Source organism: Periplaneta americana, chromosome 17, assembly GCF_040183065.1.
Source record: "Periplaneta americana isolate PAMFEO1 chromosome 17, P.americana_PAMFEO1_priV1, whole genome shotgun sequence".
Classification (NCBI taxonomy): Eukaryota; Metazoa; Arthropoda; class Insecta; order Blattodea; family Blattidae; genus Periplaneta; species Periplaneta americana.
Window position 1 is genome coordinate 95637891 of NC_091133.1, and position 15665 is coordinate 95653555.

Consider the following 15665-nt stretch of genomic DNA (forward strand, 5'->3'; position numbering starts at 1 on the left):
AATTACTGAAAACATCTCTAAAACAGTATTACTTTAAATTCGACAATAAAATATACACCCAATCAACAGGATTAGCCATGGGTGACCCCCTCTCTGGATTTTTAGCTAATATATTCTTACTAGATCTAGAAAACAAACACATAAATAACCTAAGCAAAAAATTCAACTTTAGTATTTACGCGAGATATGTCGACGATACATTAATACTATATGAAAACACTCAAAACATAGACAATCAAATATTAAATGAATTCAACAAACTGCACCAAAATATAAAATTCACATTAGAACAAAGTAACAATAAAAATAGTCTCAATTTTTTGGACCTAAACATAACAATAGAACCTCCAATAATAACATTCAACATATACAGAAAACAAACTTCAACCACACACTCTATAAACAAACAATCCACACACCCCATTACACACAAAATCAGCAAATTCCGTTTTCTCAAGTGACAGATTGCTTACAACCTCATTAAATAAAGATAATTACAACAAAGAACTAAATTACATAAAAAAAACTAGCTAGAGAAAACGGATATGAAAACCAATTGATCAATAAATTAATACAAAAAATAAAATTAAAACTAAATAAAAAAGACTCTACTACACTCCAACCCATAAAAATAAAAAACAAAAAACAATGGCACAGTTTGACTTTCTATGGGAAAATATCAAACAAGCTCAGTAACTTTTTCAAAAAATAAAACATCAATATAGCCCCCAGCACCAACAATAAACTAAACAATATAATTCCGAACAAAATCAACAACTACGAACCATTACTAAACAGCGGAATATATCAATTGAAATGTAAAAACTGCCCCAAAACATACATAGGTCAGACTCGACGTAACTTCAAAATTAGATACCGTGAACATACCTCCGATTTTATTTACAATAGGAACAAATCCAAATTTGCACAGCACCTCATCGAAGAAAATCATGAATTAACAAATATAAATGACACATTAAAAATATTAAAAATCATAAATAACTCCACAATAGACACCGCGGAACAATTTCGCATTACAAAAGAATTTAACTCAGGAAAACCCCTTCTCAATGAACAAATAGCCAATACAAATAACCCACTTTTTAACTTGTTTAAATTATTCCCGCCGAAACAAACACACACAACAACCATACAGATCCCACCAATACCCCCTCCACTTCCCACTCCAGATGACGTACATTAAGAAAATATTGTAATTGAGCCCGCCATTCTAGTCCCAGCCATGCACCACATAGGAACATTCCAACATCATCTAAAATAGTAAGTATTTTCCATTCAACATTTTACGCGACAGACTCCAACTTAATAAAAAACAAAATCGTATTAATTCTATATATTAATATAAAGTAAATTCTTGCAGACACGCATGGCCATACTAGACAGCGGACCAACAGAAAATAGCTTGTATTATATACGTCTAAGTATTCAACAACAGCATCCACGATCCACAGCAGTCAACTTGAACAACATCAAAAAACCCCAACATACAATATGGAATATCAGTGAAAGTGCGTCAAAAAGACAGTTCTTACCAAGATCAGTAAAGTAACCCAATTTTAACGATACAACAGGCCAACACAGCCAACCATATATGTGAAAAAGTAATATAGTGTATACAGTGTTTTACAGTGTTTTTATAGTGTATATATTTATTTGTTTTTTATTTGTTTATAATTATGTGTTATAATGTTTTTAACATAATTTTATTGTCCTATACGGGTTTTTCAAAAGATAGAACTTAACAGAATCACAATAACCAGCCACATACTGCTTATAGTAAACTAAGAAATCATGAAAGGCCATACACAAGTGAACAACCCACAACATAATTAAGAAGCTAAGGCTTCACAATACACAATGACATAGGCCCCATATCTGAAGATGACACACACCGAGTGTCGAAAACGTTCATATAAATCCAAATATTAAGATAAGCACAGGTGGTAAACAAAAATTGATATTATAATACAGTGAGCTTATCGGCATCTCCAAAATGAAACCAATTTTTATATTCGCTCCCAGTACAGTAATTAGAAGAGCTTTACTTTCACACAACAAATCACTGAATACTGGTAAGGAACATGTGCTTCTACAATCCATTTCTTTAATGATGAGCCCCATGTTTTTATTAGAGCTGTTACTTTGTTCTGCATTGAGAATAACGGAAGTACTTGCACACTACAAGTTTTCGTTCAGCTGGTTGAGGCGGCAAAATATACCTGAGAGAAGCTGTACAAATAACTTACCATAATAGATAAATATGGGAGTCCAAAGATTTGGCATTTCTTCACATAAAATAACCTCGCCCCTAAATTGGAGTCTTTACTGATATCCTTGCATTTTCCGATAATTTATTTAGTTTTACAAGTAGTGCCTTCGGAACGATTCAGTCTATTTTTTATTGGGTTATTTTACGACGCTGTATCAACATCTAGGTTATTTAGCTTCTGAATGATATGAAGGTGATAATGCCGATGAAATGAGTCCGGGGTCCAGCACCGAAAGTTACCCAGCATTTGCTCCTATTGGGTTGAGGGGAAATCCCCGGAAAAAACCTCAACCAGGTAAATTGCCCCGACCGGGATTCGAACCCGGGCCACCTGGTTTCACAGCCAGACGCGCTGACCGTTACCCCACAGGTGTGGGATTCAGTCTATACTTACCATAAATCACCAACAGCCTAAATAATCATCATACTATATATTTTTATATTTGTTTAGGCAAAACTTTTTTGACTAAGATTTAGTCGTACTTCAGTTTACATTTTAATCCATATATATATTTTACAAAAACAAATTATCTTGCTTCAATGTGATTTATTTTTCGTTCTACAGTAAATATAAATAATGAAATGTTTATGAAGTCCACAAAATCTACTTTATAAAATAGAATAAAACAATAATTCATAACAGGAAAATAACACATAACTTTAACAAGGTACAAGATCAAATAATAACAAAAGATATTAGGCTATAGGCCATCACATAGAAACTTAGAAGTGTAGGAAGACAATTGCTATCTTATAATGTAATCAATTTTATCATATAGAATGTAAAATATAATATATATTTCAGGACAATATGCATTTGGGGAGACAAAAATGTTTTCCCTTATTTAAATAACTTCACTCAGAATTCTATTTATCTATATGTTCCTTCTCCTTAAGTTCATTATACATTTAGTTGCCCATCCCTTCTGGTTGGCTACCAGCTCTTCATCTTACCGCTGATTGTAAACTTTCTGCTTCGCCACTTTTGGTTCTCTACTTCCTTCAGGTCTATCACTTAATAAGCATTGCCCTTTTTAGCTCCACCGCTTTTACTTGACCTCCTCCTTCTGGTCGATCTCCTGCCGAACATTATCATCTATGCTCCGCCGCTACTGCTTGTACGCCTCCTTCTGCTCTATCTGTAGCCGAGCATTGCCCTTTATGCTCCGCCGCTTCTGCTTGTACGCCTCCTTCTGCTCTATCTGTAGCCGAGCATTGCCCTTTATGCTCCGCCGCTACTGCTTGTACGCCTCCTTCTGCTCTATCTGTAGCCGAGCATTGCCCTTTATGCTTCGCCGCTTCTGCTTGTACGCCTCCTTCTGCTCTATCTGTAGCCGAGCATTGCCATTTATGCTCCGCCGCTTCTGCTTGTACGCGTCCTTCTGGTCTATCTGTTGCCGAGCATTGCCCTTTATACTCCACCGCTTCTGCTCTTACGCCTCCTTCTGGTATACCTGTTGCCGAGCATTGCCCTTTATGCTCCGCCGCTTCTCCTTGTACGCCTCCTTCTGGTCTATCTGTAGCCGAGCATTGCCCTTTATGCTCCGTCGCTTCTGCTTGTACGCCTCCTTCTGCTCTATCTGTAGCCGAGCATTGCCATTTATGCTCCGCCGCTTCTGCTTGTACGCGTCCTTCTGGTCTATCTGTTGGCGAGCATTGCCTTTATGCTCCGCCGCTTCTGCTTGAACGCCTCATTCTGGTCTATCTGTTGCAGAGCATTGCCCTTTATACTCCACCGCTTCTGCTCTTACGCCTCCTTCTGGTATACCTGTTGCCGAGCATTGCCCTTTATGCTCCGCCGCTTCTCCTTGTACGCCTCCTTCTGGTCTATCTGTTGCCGAGCATTGCCCTTTATGCTCCGCCGCTTCTGCTTTTACGCCTCTTTCTGGTCTATCTATTGCCGAGCATTGCCCTTTATGCTTCGCCGCTTCTGCTTGTACGCCTCCTTCTGGTCTATCTGTTGTTGAGCATTGCCCTTTATCCTCCGCCGCTTCTGCTTGTACGCCTCCTTCTGGTCTATATGATGCCGAGCATTGCCCTTTATGCTCCGCCGCTTCTGCTTGTACGCCTCCTTCTAGTCTATCTGTTGCCGAGCATTACCCTTTATGCCCGCCGCTTCTGCTTGTACGCCTCCTAGTCTATCTGTTGCCGAGCATTGCCCTTTATGCTCCGACGCTACTTCTTGTACGCCTCCTTCTGGTCTATCTGTTGCTGAGCATTGCCCTTTATGCTCCGCCGCTTCTGCTTGTACGCCTCCTTCTGGTCTATCTGTTGCCGAGCATTGCCCTTTATGCCCCGCCGCTTCTGCTTGTACGCCTCCTTCTGCTCTATCTGTTGCCGAGCATTGCCCTTTATGCCCGCCGCTTCTGCTTGTACGCCTCCTTCTGGTCTATCTGTTGCCGAGCATTGCCCTTTATGCTCCGCCGCTTCTGATTGTACGCCTCTTTCTGGTCTATCTGTTGCCGAGCATTGCCCTTTATGCTCCGCCGCTTCTGCTTGTACGCCTCCTTCTGGTCTATCTGTTGCCGAGCATTGCCCTTTATGCTCCGCCGCTTCTGCTTGTACGACTCCTTCTGGTCTATCTGTAGCCGAGCATTGCCCTTCATGCTCCGCCGCTTCTGCTTGTACGCCTCCTTCTGGTGTATCTGTTGCCGAGCATTGCCCTTTATACTCCACAGCTTCTGCTTTTACGCCTCCTTCTGGTATATCTGTTGCCGAGCATTGCCCTTTATGCTCCGCCGCTTTTGATTGTACGCCTCCTTCTGGTCTATCTGTTGCCGAGCATTGCCCTTTATGCCCGCCGCTTCTGCTTGTACGCCTCCTTCTGGTCTATCTGTTGCCGAGAATTGCCCTTTATGCTCCGCCGCTTCTGATTGTACGCCTCTTTCTGGTATATCTGTTGCCGAGCATTGCCCTTTATGCTCCGCCGCTTCTGCTTGTACGCCTCCTTCTGGTCTATCTGTTGCCGAGCATTGCCCTTCATGCTCCGCCGCTTCTGCTTGTACGCCTCCTTCTGGTCTATCTGTAGCCGAGCATTGCCCTTCATGCTCCGCCGCTTCTGCTTGTACGCCTCCTTCTGGTCTATCTGTTGCCGAGCATTGCCCTTTATGCTCCACAGCTTCTGCTTTTACGCCTCCTTCTGGTATATCTGTTGCCGAGCAATGCCCTTTTTGCTCCGCCGCTTTTGCTTGTACGCCTCCTTCTGGTCTATCTGTTGCCGAGCATTGCCCTTTATGCTCCGCCGCTTCTGCTTGTTCGCCTCCTTCAGGTCTATCTGTTGCTTAGCATTTCCCTTTATGCTCCGCCGCTTCTGCTTGTACGCCTCCTTCTGGTCTATCTGTTGCTGAGCATTGCCCTTTATGCTCCGCCAATTCTGCTTGTACGCCTCCTTCTGGTCTATCTCTTGCTCACCATTGCCTTTATGCTCCGCCGCTTCTGCTTGTACGCCTCATTCTGGTCAATCTCTTGCCGAGCATTGCCATTTATGCCCCGCCGCTTCTGCTTGTACGCCTCCTTCTAGTCTATCTGTTGCCGAGCATTGCCCTTTATGCCCGCCGCTTCTGCTTGTACGCCTCCTAGTCTATCTGTTCCCGAGCATTGCCCTTTATGCTCCGACGCTACTTCTTGTACGCCTCCTTCTGGTCTATCTGTTGTTGAGCATTGCCCTTTATGCTCCGCCGCTTCTGCTTGTACGCCTCCTTCTGGTCTATGTGATGCCGAGCATTGCCCTTTATGCCCCGCCGCTTCTGCTTGTACGCCTCCTTCTGGTCTATCTGTTGCAGAGCATTGCCCTTTATGCCCGCCGCTTCTGCTTGTACGCCTCCTTCTAGACTATCTGTTGCCGAGCATTGCACTTTATGCTAAGACGCTACTTCTTGTACTCCTCCTTCTGGTCTATCTGTTGCTGAGCATTGCCCTTTATGCCCCGCCGCTTCTACTTGTACGCCTCCTTCTCCTCTATCTGTAGCCGAGCAATGCCCTTCATGCTCCGCCGCTTCTGCTTGTACGCCTCCTTCTGGTCTATCTGTTGCCGAGTATTGCCCTTTATGCCCCGCCGCTTCTGCTTGTACGCCTCCTTCTGCTCTATCTGTTGCCGAGCATTGCCCTTTATGCCCTGCCGCTTATGCTTGTACGCCTCCTTCTGGTCTATCTGTTGCCGAGCATTGCCCTTTATGCCCCGCCGCTTCTGCTTGTACGCCTCCTTCTGGTCTATCTGTTGCCGAGCATTGCCCTTTATGCCCGGCCGCTTCTGCTTGTACGCCTCCTTCTGGTCTATCTGTTGATGAACATCGCTCTTTATGCTCCGCCGCTTCTGCTTGTACTCCTCCTTCTGGTCTATCTGTTGCCGAGCATTGCCCTTTATGCTTCGCTGCTTCTGCTTGTACGCCTCCTTCTGGTCTATCTGTTGCTGAACATTGCCCTTTATGCTCCGCCGCTTCTGCTTGTACGCCTCCTTCTGGTATATCTGTTGCTGAGCATTGCCCTTGATGCTCCGCCGCTTCTGCTTGTACGTCTCCTTCTGGTCTATCTGTTCCTGAGCATTACCCTTTATGCTCCGCCGCTTCTGCTTGTACGCCTCCTTCTGCTCGATCTGTTGCTGAACATTGACCTTTATACTCCGCCGCTTCTGCTTGTACGCCTCCTTCTGGTCTATCTATTTCTGAACATTGGCCTTTATGCTCCGCCGCTTCTGCTTGTACGACTTTTCTGGTAAATCTGTTGCTCAAAATTGCCCTTTATGCTCCGCCGCTTCTGCTTGTACGCCTCCTTCTGGTCTCTCTGTTGCTGAGCATTGCCCTTTATGCTCCGCCGCTTTTGCTTTTCTTCCTCCTGTTCTTGCTTTTACTGAATATTGCGACCCTTATGCTCGGGTCATTTTGCGTTTCTTCATCCTTCTGCTTCTTGCTCTTACTGAACATTGCGCCCTTTATTCTCCGACGCTTTTGCTTTTCTTCCTCCTTCAGCTCTTCTTCTTACTGAATATTGCGCCCATTATGCTCCGACGCTTTTGCTTTTCTTCCTCCTTCTCTTCTTCCCATTACTTAATATCGCGCCCTTTATGGTGCGAATTTTTTGCTTTTCTTCCTCCTCCTGTACTTCTTGCTACTGAATATTGCGCCCATTATGCTCCGACGCTTTTGCTTTTCTTCTTCCTCCTCCTCTTACTGACTATTGCGCCCATTATCCTCCGACGCTTTTACTTTTCTTCTTCCTCCTCCTCTTTCTCCTCTTACTGAATATTGCGCCCATTATGCTCCGACGCTTTTGCTTTTCTTCTTCCTCCTCCCCTTTCTCCTCTTACTGAATATTGCGCCCATTATGCTCCGACGCTTTTCCTTTCCTTCCTCCTCTTCTTCCTCTTACTGAATATTGCGCCCTTTATGCGCCGACGCTTTTGCTTGTCTTCCTCCTGTTTTTCCTATTACTGAATATTGCGCCCTTTATGCGCCGACGCTTTTGCTTTTCTTCCTCCTCCTCCTCTTCTTCCTCTTACTGAATATTGCGCCCTTTATGCTCCGACGCTTTTGCTTTTCTTCCTCTTTATGTTTTCCTCTTACTGAATATTGCGCCCTTTATGCTCCGACGCTTTTGTTTTTCTTCCTCTTTATGTTTTCCTCTTACTGAATATTGCGCCCTTTATCCTCCGACGCTTTTGCTTTTCTTCCTCCTCCTGTTCTTGCTCTTACTGAATATTGCGCCTTTTCTGCTTCTCCGACTTTCGTTCTCTGCCTGCATGTAAAGATTTGCTGTCTGATCTTTATGGTTTTTCTGCTCCATAACTTTCGCTACTCCGCATGCTCATGCTAATCCCCCGGTATGCATACCGCTTAACTCTATTTATCTGCTTGCTTTTGCTACTCCTCTTTCTCATCCTCAGCTCACATTTGCACTTTCAATGATTCTACTAATCCTTTTTCACATCGCTATTCTTTTCCTGCTCTACATTTTGTTTTTATTTATATGCCTCCCATTTTCTTCTAACTATACTAGCTTCCTTTTTGATTTCATTTCTTCATTATACCATGATTATCATTCCAATTAGCTCACCATTACGGGAACTCGATAAAAGTAAGATACGAATAGTCTTCTCCACCAACAGCTTCTTTCACTTAAAAATAAGAACAAGATAATAAAATATAGTTGTAACTCATAATAATTATTTAAATACCACGTACAACTTATAAAATCTTTGTTCACATTTAGACCAAATAAAGAAGGAACGATTAAAATTCTAACTTGTGATTAAATTGAAAGGATATATGTTTCGATAGAATCCGAATTTATAATTTAACACTTCATGTGACTAAGTGGGTTGAAGACTGGACATAGGAAGTATGTACATACCAAAGAGACAAATCGTAGAAAATAGAGCTTTCTTGTGCTACTAGTAATGTAGGCCTAATATCATAGATTCTGCATATCTATAGGAGTAGGAGGGCTAAATAAAATACAAAGAGATATAATTTTGATTAGTGGTTTGAGGCAGAAACATAGTTTCAATTCTTAATTTTTTTTTTTATAATTTTAAACGATATTGGCACTTACATCTTTTCTATGTCTAGTTTTCAGACATACATTGACACCAACCACTTTACTCTGCTATTGAAATATTAATTATTTTAGGTTAACGTTTACCAACTTATTCTCGATCACATTCTATAATTTTTTTCAGTTACAAAACGCAAGTTCTTTGTTGACTTCAATCCCTCATCAAAGAATTTACAGACAGGAAGGCAAAGTATCAACTCAACTTCAACAATGTTACTGTTCTTCTGCTACTTCAGATCGAGAATCCTGAGGATTTAAGAACATTGTTTATTTATCGGCACGAAGCGTCTATGAAAGTTTGCAGATAATTGGAGAGGTGAGACTGATATAGTCTAAAGCCACATTTTTACAAATACACTTTATTGTGTAAGTTCATTTCTTACATATAATATGTGGAAGCTACTAGAAAAATATTACGAAATACAGTATATTCACGAAATAACTGAAGTATACGCAGAAGATATTTATTTTAGTAGGTTATTTTACGACGCTTTATCAACATCTAAGGTTATTTAGCGTCTGAATGAGATGAAGGTGATAATGCCGGTGAAATGAGTCCGGGGTCCAACACCGAAAGTTACCCGGCATTTACTCATATTGGGTTGAGGGAAAACCCCGGAAAAAACCTCAACCAGGTAACTTGCCCCGACCGGGAATCGAACCCGGGCCACCTGGTTTCGCGGCCAGACGCGCTGACCGTTATTCCACAGGTGTGGACCGCAGAAGATATTAGGTGCCTACCGCATCTAATGATAAGTTACTGAAATCTAAACCTTTAATATGCCTTCTTTTGAAAGTTTCACTGTGTGGCTTAAGGTTGTAGCATTCTCAGAACATCAATTAATACGCCGAAAGATATTTTATGGAGTTGTTCTAGTCTACTCTGTTTCATTCAGCATTGTTTCTTTTCCCTTAAGTGTAATATACAGGAGAAGGTATAGATGTCTTCATATTACAAGAAGGTCATAAAGTAGGCCTATTTTACTTGTTACAATAGAGAACAGTTAATAGAATATTGTAGTAGGCGTACTAGCGTAAAAAAGTATCCATTGCATATCTGAGTATCACTGGTTATAACCCAATTTTTACCGAGGATTGCATATGGCACGAGGTTTGCATTGAGTTTTATACGTGTATGTTTTATATTATTTGTGATAGTACGATAATATTAAGATATAATAGTACATAGTAGTTAATGTTATAATATTTGGTTTAAAATTCCGCATTGCTACAAAACGCGAATAGACGAGCATTTGTTAGTTTGTTACTATCCCATGGTCAGATAACTTTTATTTAGTCTAAGCCTAACGTTATGTAATTTAACAATTGTCATTGCTTCAAATTTGTTTGAAGATTACGAAAAATACTGCAAATTATTATGGATAGTTATGTGACGAATAGTATATGATCGGAACTCCACCCGATACCGCCGAAGTAGCGTACAGTGCGAGTAACCAACTGCTCCTTGAAATATCTAGACAATTTTATGAGAGAGCATAGCTATCAGTTTTTCGTAGTTTCGTCCGGGAATAAAAGGGTAACTACGATTACAGAAAATGTTTTGTCGGCGTGTTTCCTAGAAAAATCTAAGTCATTCATATAATTATCCATTTATTGAATGTTAAAATGCTGCCTAAATTTGAGTTGCTGTAATCTGATTGCAATAATATTGTGTAAAATATTATTTATAAAAATAGTGCAGCAAAGTATTCTAATCCGGAAAAGTAGGGTTCCATTGTTTCTTTACCAACCTCATTTTCAATTGTTTTATTTTAATGCAGGAAATGTATGTCCTTCACTTATTCTCAAATAAGGTAGTAATTGAGGAGATAGCTGCAATAAGGACCCATACTCCAAAATGTTGTTCTGAGATATATAGAGTTGAAATTTTTAAAAACAGTGCAGGGTCTATAACATATTTTAAAACAAACAGGTTTTTTCAACATTATTGTTCAATATTTCTCAACGAAACATTGTGAGTATAATCGATTTATGCATTCTCCGGAAAAAGGGCCTATGGGGCTATGGGCCCTTATTGCAGCTATTGTACTCCAACCACGAGAAAGTCTCCAGGGAATGAGACGGAGCGGGGTGATGCTGTGAATGAATTTGTCATAAGATGTCATAAGGTCACACACGTGGTACTCATATCTCTATTGGCTGTCTGCCCAAGCACAAACAATAACACTGATAGACACATTTTTATACTGCGCTAGTTACAAAATTAGATCGCGGTTAATCTCCTGGTCTTTTAATCCCTCCATACAGGAAATAACATATGCAGGAGAGCGCGTGATTTTTAAACTGACATTATAAATATAATATTATCTATCTACTTCGCTCCAATATATGACGCAATAGTAAGCACATACCTTTCAGGGTTTGTCTCGTGGTTGGAGAACAGTACGTCCTCAATTGTCACATTATGATATGGTAGTATAAAAATACATTCAGATAGGTGTTAATGTATGAAACGTGTTGGATACTTTAATAGAGGGTCAAACGTTAGTGAGAGCCGTTATTTCAGTTTATCAAAAAAAAAAATACTAGACTACTGCATTACATTATATAAAATAATATCTTTTGAATTTTGTGGATACAAATCATTTACAATAGACTAATGTTTCACTAACGAGATTGCAGTTTGTGAGATGTTTTGAACCTAAGCCTAATCTAATTTGCAGACCATGGACGAACATAGGAACATTCCTCTTTAAGGAAAAATCCCTGTGTTCTAACCGGGAATCGAACCCGGGACCTCGTGAAATGTAGTCAAACGCTCTGGCTACTAGCTCATGAGGCTGATCTCATATCATACATTATCCGGATAATAAATAACTTTTTAACTGAGTTTCAGTTCACTTACTCGAGTATAGGCCTAATCTAAATTCAAATTATGGCTGTTCAGTTGCATTAAATCCACTTCAAAGATGTTGTACCGTACATTTCATTCTGACCTGTAACTTGTATTTTGTGATAGTACTAGATGCATTCTGAAAAAGTAGAAATTTTGACAAATTTACTAAGTAATTAAAAAGTATTAAAGTAATAGTTGTGGGGAAATTAATAGAAGCAACTAGAAATTTTTTGTATAGAAAACATTAAAATTTATAACAAAGAAAAATTACAAAATGGAAGTTTCATTCACAGAGGACTGCGGTCTCCGGTTGAGAATCACTGTTCTACTCTATATATTACGCCAGGGACCGCACTAAACGAAAGTGAGGAAAAGGAGGCCTCATCATCAAAAGAGTGCAGAAACACTGCACTACCGTGCTTACAACGCTATATTCTCCCCTTCAAAATTCTCTTAAGAAAAATGGAGTGAGACAAGTATGTAATAGGCTTGGAGCTCACATAGATTCTACCTAACAATCCAAATTCCCTTCCAGGGACGCGCAATCGCGTATCATTTAATTGCTTCTCCTTCCATTTACTGCAATCATCATCTACCATATCATAATATACTTAACGGGCGATTGTAAATTCCCCTGATAAACATAGTAACCAAAATTGCACTACAAATAGAATTGGATTTATCGTGTAAACTCCACTGAACTGATTGGCCGAGGACATGAACATCGAAATCACATTGAAGCGATCAAATAGAAACGAAAGACTCAAATAGACGTTTCAATGTAAGTACCATAAAACTCTACCAAGTTTCATGTTTTTCCATGAAACATGCACAATTTAAATATTTAAATTAATACTTAAGAGAAAAAAATTGGCAATTACAAAGAAATCCCAGCTCTACCTATTAGTAAAACTTTGCATGTTTTGATGCACGAAGATCATGCCAATATCACTTCGAAGTATCATATTTTTTAATTATGCTTAATTTTATCATGTTTTCTGGTTTTAATCAGGATGACGGAATATATCCTACTTACCTCACACGCTATAGACACACAGCTCAACAATAATGGGAATGTTTTGTCTGCATTTTTGCTAAAAAGTCCACATTTTTAGTTCTTAAAACTATTTAAATCGGTGTCTTCAAAGTCAATTTTTAACACATTGCACAAATACAGCATGGCACTGAAACAACGATAAAGAAATTAAACTGTAATATCCGTGAGTAATCAAGTGAGTATTCCATTCATATGTCATTCTCAGTGAGATTTTAACAGCATATGATGGCGATCTCTCGCCGGATATCATTATATATATAAAAAAATATTATTAATTAACATTAACATTCAGGGAACATCTTCCTTTCTGGAAAGAAAAGAATAACTGGAAGAAGAGTCCATTCATGGTGACAAAAATAGTTTGTCCTTCAAAGAAGACTAGGATCTGTGAGAATTATTTCCCAGCTAGACATTAAGAGCTGACATGGTTGAAACTCTAGAAAAACTTCATTTTCGATTCTTTCAGAATAATAATCAATTAAATTGCATACCTATACTTAGACCTACGTATATATTGACCAATGTTATCAAAATAACACCTATCAAAATGCATGGCTTAGCTATATTTTATAATTACAAACAGGTTCTCGAGATGGAAAATCGACATTTTAAAATCATTTTTGCACACTTTAACATGTTACTTGTTTTGGTGCACGAAGGTCATGCCAATACACACATCTATGTATCACACTTTTAATTAAGCTTAATTTTATCATGTTCTCTGGTTTTAATCAGAATGACGGAATATATTCTGCTTACCTAATCGCTACAGACACACAGTTCAGAAGGAATGGAAATGTCTTGTTTGCGTTTTAGCTAAAACATTCACAATTTTAGTTTTTAAAACTATTTAAATCAGTGTCTTCAAAGTCTATTTTTAACACCTGGCACAAAGGCAGCATGGCACTGAAACAAAGACAAAGAAATTAAACTGTAATATCCGCGAGCTATCAAGTGAGAATTCCATTCATATGCCACTCTCAATGTGTTTTTAACAGCATATGATGGCGATCTCTCGTCGGATATCATTATAAATATAAAAATTAATTAATTAACATTAACATTAACATTCAGGGAACATCTTCCTTTCTGGAATGGAAAGAATAACTAGAAGAAGAGTCCATTCATGGTGACAAAAACAGTTTTTTCCTTCAAAGAAGACGAGAAGTTGTGAGAATTATTTCGCGGCTACCCATTAAGAGATGACATGGTTGAAACTCTAGAAAAACTTCATTTTCGATTGTTTCAGAATAATAATCTATGAAATTTCATACCTATACTTAGACTTACGTATATATTGACCAATTTTATCAAAATAATACCTATCAAAATTCATGGCTTAGCCATATTTTATAATTACAAACAGGTTCTCGAGATGGAAAATCGACATTTTAAAATCATTTTTGCACACTTTAACATGTTACTTGTTTTGGTGCACGAAGGTCATGCCAATATACACATCTATGTATCACAGTTTTTAATTAAGCTTAATTTTATCATGTTCTCTGGTTTTAATCAGAATGACGGAATATATTCTGCTTACCTCATCGCTACAGACACGCAGTTCAGAAGAAATGGAAACGTCTTGTTTGCGTTTTGGCTAACACATTCACAATTTTAGTTTTTAAAACTATTTAAATCAGTGTCTTCAAAGTCTATTTTTAACACCTGGTACAAATACAGCATGGCACTGAAACAACGATAAAGAAATTAAACTGTAATATCGGTGAGTTATCAAGTGAGTATTCAATTCATATACCACTCTCTGTGTGTTTTTAACAGCATATGATGGCGATCTCTCGTCGGATATCATTATACATATAATCATTTATTAATTAACATTAACATTAACATTCAGGGAACATCTTCCTTTCTGGAAAGAATAACTGGGAGAAGAGTCCATTCATGGTGACAAAAACAGTTTGTCCTTCAAAGAAGACGAGGAGCTGTGAAAATTATTTCCCAGCTACCCATTAAGAGATGTCATGGTTGAAGCTCTAGAAAAACTTCATTTTCGATTGTTTCAGAATAATAATCAATGAAATTTCATACCTATAGACCTACGTATATATTGGCAAAATTTTATCAAAATAATGCATATCAATATTCTTGGCTTAGCTATATTTTATAATTACAAACAGGTTCTCGAGATGGAAAATCGACATTTTAAAATCATTTTTGCACACTTTAACATTTTACATGTTTTGGTGCACGAAGGTCATGCCAATACATACATCTATGCATCATAGTTTTTAATTAAGCTTAATTTTATCATGTTCTCTGGTTTTAATCAGAATGACGGAATATATTCTGCTTACCTCATCGCTACAGACACGCAGTTCAGAAGAAATGGAAACGTCTTGTTTGCGGTTTGGCTAAAACATTCACAATTTTAGTTCTTAAAATGATTTAAATCAGTGTCTTCAAAGTCTATTTTTAACACCTGCCACAAAGACAGCATGGCACTGAAACAACGATAAAGAAATTAAACTGTAATATCCGTCAGTAATCAAGTGAGTATTCCTTTCATATCCCACTCTCATCGAGTTTTTAACAGCATATGATGGCGATCTCTCGTCGGATATCATTATAAATATAAATGCTGACTTTCAACTTTTTTGGGAGCAAACATTGACAGCCTTGTACTATATCTAAAATTCTGGTGTCGTTTTTCACAGCATGTAAAAAATTTTATAGTTTTGTAGTTTGAAATTATATCGGTATTCAAAACTAAAACTATCGTTTTACATACTATCAATTTATTAGGATATTTAATTCAATAATTCATCCGAATATTTCATGGGTTTAAAATACCATGGGTCTAAGTTACGCAAGACATTTTAGGGGTCCACAAAAATGAACCACGTGCTTGAAGTGGTCCATGGAATTAAAAAAACGCAGTAATGTGAAGG

At 38.8% G+C, this 15665-nt stretch overlaps 1 protein-coding gene across 1 annotated transcript in view; it reads left to right on the plus strand.

Annotated features, from left to right (window-relative positions):
* Window positions 1-633: 633 nt before the first annotated feature.
* LOC138693209 (gustatory and odorant receptor 22-like) overlaps window positions 634-15665 on the plus strand; it is a 28663-nt gene continuing 13631 nt past the window's right edge. The window contains exon 1 of the mRNA XM_069816989.1: window positions 634-1281. The gene's annotated coding sequence lies outside the window, so the exon portion shown is untranslated. The remainder of the gene's footprint in view (window positions 1282-15665) is intronic.